Below are 6,022 nucleotides of genomic sequence, written 5' to 3'. Positions count from 1 at the left end.
GGATGCATTTTCAGTTTGTAGGCTGTAAGTGCTCCAGAAAATACAAATTGGTCTAGTCATTACCCTTCCCTCAGCCCCTGAATCAGTGATGGACCCAGGAACATTTTTTATATGATAGCATCAGATATTTGATTTCTTGAGACTAATGATTAGATGCTCCTTGCAATGATGCATTGAAGAAAAAAAGAAGAAGAAGAAGGCAGCTGTGGGAGTTCTAGATCGAGAAGTACACATGGAAGAGATAAATGGATGGATGTAGGATTTTATTCATTGTAAGGATCTCACAATCACATTTTAACCTGTTATTTTGTTGAAGATACAGCTAAAAGTCTTATGAATATCTCATCTTAAACTGTATCTTATCTTTTTTAAGTATGCCAACACAAAACTATTTTTTTTTAATTTTAGGGTGGTTTTCAGGGAAAAAAATAAAAATAAAACTGGGCAAACGACCATAAATGGCTTCCTTTTATATTCTCAGGTGCTCTGCAGCTGCCCTCCTGTGAGTACCCTGGAGTTCTCATGTAGTGAGAACTCAAAACAAGTCAGGGCGAGGGTCAAATTCTGACCCAGCAGTCATTAGCAGTGAGACCCAGAGTACATTACTTGGCCATCTCATGCCTCTACTTACTCCTAGAGCTTTTGGGAGAATGAAAGAAATGAAAATACCTGGTTTTCCTGAGATAAATTTGTTGCAGACCGTGCTAATCCCCATTCCTCTGAGATGATGAAGGTTCTAGAGAATGTGAGGAGCTTCTTTGATGGTCTCAGTTTAATGTAATGTCTTAAGGGGAGGACAGAAGTACCACCATGAGGAGGAGCCCTTGACATTTTGTGGTGGGCAATACGGAGCACTTACCAGTGCCCACCTATATTTGTCTTTCCATCCCTCTACCTGGCTGCCAACTGCCACCTACTTCAGTCACCTGAGTTACAGGCATTTGACATCTCTTTGCTTCTTCTTCCAGGTTAACGAGTGGTCAAAAAGTAGGAGTAGTTTGTGCCACCATGTTCAGATAGACAAGAATTCTCAACCATGTAAGACGGACACTAAATACATTCAAAGTATCATGAAGTGGTCTTTTTTTTTTTTAAAGAAAAAAAGATTTTATTTATTTACTCATGAGAGACACACACAGAGAGAGACAGAGACACAGGCAGAGGGAGAAGCAGGCTCCATGCAGGGAGCCCGATGCGGGACTCAATCGTGGGACTCCAGGATCACACCCTGGGCTGAAGGCAGGCGCCAAACCGCTGAGCCACCCAGGGATCCCCTGAAGTGGTCTTTAAAAAGAGACCTCACCCTTGCTTTTTTGACTATTTTTGTGCAAAGCTTTCCATGTAGACCCAGTAAAATTTCTCATTTGTTTATTTGTATGGTCCACTGCTAACTTTCGTCAGCAAGGACTTGTGCTAACCCCATTGAGAACCCACCATGCCCACAGTCATTGCACTTCCTGACCCATCTGTCACAGACAAGTTTTGTCTAGCAGGTGTTCCTTTCCAAAGTTTCTCCTTCTGATGTCAAGGACTGTGAAGATTACTTGGGATCGTTGTAATAGGTGGGAGGAGATATAAGCTCTTACTTTCAGGAATAGTTACAATCAGTCAAAAATAGAAATAAATTGGGATTCTCTGCCTTGGGTTCCCTAGTGGAGGCTGCTTCTTCTCCCTGTTCCAAAGTCCTTTCTCCAGCTTTTTGAGCTGCATTAGAGTTAGGATCTGTAGGTTTCTCCTATCAAAGCGTTGGCTTTTTTTCTACCAATTCATTCTCTTCTACATTTTTCTCTGTTGTTTCTCCCTTGTTTCTGTTCATCACTTTCTGGTCTTTTTTTCTGATTCTGGCATTATTTCTTGCCTTCTAATTTCTCATTTCTCATCTTTTCCATAAAAGGAATAAGCTTCATCATTGCTGACCAAGTCTATTTTTTGTTCTCTGTGGGCTTCTGCTGTAGCTCCATTCAAAACTGCCAGTGTACAGTGGGGCCTGATAAAACCATAGAAAGCAGAGAACCCACCCCAAAAATAAATAGTTACTTCCTTCTTGGAAGGGCCTTTAGTAGTACAACCAATACATCTTTCATCAAAACTGTGAAGGGCAAACTTTTTCCATACCAAATGAGCTCCATGAAACTGGACTGCTGTGTGCAGTCAACAAATACTTCTTGAGCCTCAACAGGGCCAGACAGTATGAAAGGTAATGAGTCCAAGACACTTACTGGTTTGGTGTCTGTCCTTGTGAAGGCAAGCACAAAGGTACATCAATGACACCCCTTCTCCCACTTGTCCTACCCTTTATGCACAATATTTTCTCCTACCACTTATCATCATCTGATGTGTCTTGTATTTTACCATTTTATCATCAGTTTTCCCCCAACTAGAATGGAGCACCATGAGACAGGGATTTTTGCATTTTGATTCATGGCTGGATCCCTAGCACCTGAACACTGCCTAGCATTTGAAGGTCTCAAATATATATATGCTGAACAAATTAAATGCAACATGATGCATGTGGTATCAGAAATGTGGATGAAGTACTATGGAATTATAGGAATCCACTTGAAATTAAGAGTCACTGTGTGTGTGTGTGTGTGTGTGTGTGTGTAAATCAGATCCAAAGGAGCCCCAAATGGGCTGTTTACTCAGTGGGGAGTCTCCTTCTCCCTCTCTTTTTGCCCCTCCCCCCACTGCTCATGCTCTCTCTCAAATAAATAAATAAAATATTTTTAAAAAGATAAGATTCATAGAGAAATTTGATGCTTTTGGGTTTATGTAAGTAAAATATCAAAGAGTTCAGAAGAGGCATAGTCATCTGGTGCCAGGTCAAGATCTGTATAGGAGAGGGAAATGTGACATTTCCTACCCTTAGAGCTCATCGAGTTGTGTTACAAATGCCTACATTTCATTTAGAAAGAGGAATGGGGAGCATTCTCAGGGCTTCCTTAGAATACGAAAGGCAACCAAGGTCACAACTGTCAGAGGCACTTGGGAGAGGCCTAAAAACTCAGCTGTGAGGAGTCCTGGTTTCTTTCCCACTTCTACTATGTGACCTTGAGCATGTTATTTTACCTCTTGAGCCCTGCTTTCTCAGAATATAATAATATGGACCTTGTAGAGGTATCCTAGAATTAAATGAGGTAATGAATGTAGTTTTTAACACAGTATCTGCCTTTAAGCCCACAATAGAAAAGTTAGCTATTCTTATAATAACTGCGGTCACAAGAGGGAAAAACAGCTCAGATATGGATGCCACAGGGCGTAGGGACACCACATTGCTAAGGGTATATATGTAATTTCAAGTAAGATCTAAACTACTTCCTCTCCCCCCAGCTTGTTATTCCTATACAAAGTGACACTGAATGCAACATAAATATTAATATCTCCTCCCATTCCCAAACTTTCCCAAACCTAGTAAGAAACTGAGAAGAGAGAGACCACGCTCTCTTTTTTTCTCCTGCTGCTGAGCAGCTAGGATGATTTTCTTCCACTCAGAAGACAGTTGTTACCTAGGTGACAATGCCATCATCCTGCTCCTCCCCTCACACTCACACCTTTTCCACTCTCCATTACTTCTTCTGTAAAAGCTTTTAGCAGAAAAACTTGAAACCACAATTTTACAAGCTGCTATAGCCATCTATTTAAAACATTTTTTTTCTTTCCTGAATGCATGCAAACATATTTTTTAATATAGTGAAGAAAACACCTCTTGTCTAGGGCAAAAGAGGGGACTAAAAAAAGCACACATTGAAAGAGAAAGAAAGAAGGTGCTAGAAAGCAAGAAAGCCAGCAGGTCCACTGGGCCTAGGTGAATTTTTCTGGAGGTTGACTTCCTGGGGTTGAGTGGCTTTGTAAATTGGTGTTTGACTTCTGAAAAAAAAAATTGGGGTCCAAGGTCAGACTTGACCTCTGGGTCTTGCCCTGTGTGGACTACTTGGGCACTAGATGAAATTTTGATCCCATAAGGTAGAGCTCTTGCCTGTCCTATAAATTTTAGCTTAAGCTTGTCATCCTAGAGCAAGGTTTCTCAACTTTGGCACTGTTGCTATTTTGAATCAAATAATTTTTGTTTGGGAAGCAGTCCTGTTCATTGCTATAAGATGATTAGCAGGGATGCCTAGGTGGCTCAGCAATTAAGCCTTTGTCTCAGGGTCTGATCCTGGGGTTCCAGGATTGAGTCTCACATCAGGCTCCCTATAAGGAGCCTGCTTCTCCCTCTGCCTATGTCTCTTCCTCTCTGTCTCTCATGAATAAATAAAAAAAAAAAAAAAAAAAAAAAAGATGATTAGCAGAATACCTAGTCTTCACCCATTAGATACAAGCAGCAACTTCTCCTCCAATGCAATTGTCACAACTAAAAATGTTTCCAGACATTACCAAATGTACCCTGGGGTACAAAATTGTCTCCATTTAGAACCACTGCTCCAAAGGAAGAGAGATTAGAGGGATGCACAATACTTGGGTTCATAGCTGGTACAGAATTTTATAATATTTTAAAAATATTTGATTTATAAAACTCTAATCAACACAAATCTTATTTCTCCCCACCACCAAAAATAAGTGCTTAGTTAAGCAAAGTACACCTATATAAAAACAATCCTTCCTTATGGAGCCTGGCTGGCTCAGTTAGTAGAGCATGACTTTTGATCTTGGGGTCATGAGTTCAAATCTAACATTTGGTCTAGAACTTACTTTAAAAAAAAAACAAAAAACAAAAAACAAAAATACCACAATCCTTTCTTATACGTAAATGGCCCAGGGGTGCCTGAGTGGTTCAGTTGGTTGAGCAGGTAAGTGGCAGACTCTTGATTTTGGCTCAGGTCATGATCTCAAGATTGTGAGATGAGCCCCACAGTCTGGCTCCAGGCTCAGCACTTAATGGGGAATCTAGTTGAGATCATCTCCCTCTGCTTCTCCCCTACTTGCACTGTCTCTCTCTATCTCATAAATAAGTAAATCTTTTTTTAATGGCCCAATTAATACATAATTGTTAGGTTTGAAAAAGAGACAACACTATGACCAACTCAAGTTCAACCTTAGGATTTAAATAGAATATTGAGAAGGCAATTTCTCCCATGAGCCTCCCTTTAGAACAGAAACAGAAGTTGCTCTTACAGAAGACCAGTCCAAGAAACAAGTCTTCCTAGAATATGTATTTGCATTTCCTGTTCCCTCTAGCTAGTAAGTTTTCTCCAAAGAGCCATGTGTCTCCCTTGCTTACTTTCTTCAGGTATCTGTTTAAAGATGTCCTCATTAGAAAGGCCTTCCAAGACCAACCTTTAAAAATAGCACCTTCCCCAATCTGGCATACTTTATCCTGGATGGCACTTCTCACTATCAGATACACTGTCGATTTCATTTTTCATTGTTGTCTGCCCTCTCTGCCCCTAAAATGTCAGTTCCAGGTGATCAGGGGTTTTGTTTTCACCTTCAAGTAGTGCCTCGCACTAGATAGTTCTCAGTAAATATCTGTTGAATGAGCCTATGAATAGAGGTGGTGAGTGGTGGGCAAGGAGATGCCTGTCAGACCCAAGAAAGGCTCAAAGTGCTCCCCTGGGATGGGAGACTTTTCACTGCATATTGTATAGTACCTTTTTTTTTTTTTTAAAGGACCTTTTGAGTTTTGAATCCTGTGAAAATAATAGCTACCTAAAACAATTAAAATGCAAAAGAAAAACACTTTTTTCTGCTTTTTTCCTTTCACCAAATGGGGCAAATAATGCCTGCCCCACCATCTCCACATTGCTGTACAGGAGTATCCTACACTCGAGGTGTTTTCACTATGTCTCATTTACCCCTGGTGTAAAACTGACTTGCGTTTATTGTTTGCATAACATAAAATGACAGATTGTTTTAGATCCTCATTCCTCATTTTGAGAGCCTCTTGGCCTCTTTTAAATCATGCGTCGGTGTTTCTTCAGTTTTTCAAGTATTTTCAGCCATATAAAAGCAAAAAAGAAAAAAGAATAGCAAAGCTATCAGTATGTGTCATCTGCAATTATGAAGAGCAATTATTTCAAGCATG

The sequence above is a fragment of the Canis lupus genome, chromosome 14 (genome assembly GCF_048164855.1).
Source record: "Canis lupus baileyi chromosome 14, mCanLup2.hap1, whole genome shotgun sequence".
In the NCBI taxonomy this organism is placed as follows: domain Eukaryota; kingdom Metazoa; phylum Chordata; class Mammalia; order Carnivora; family Canidae; genus Canis; species Canis lupus.
Note: the sequence above shows the minus strand (reverse complement) of the source record.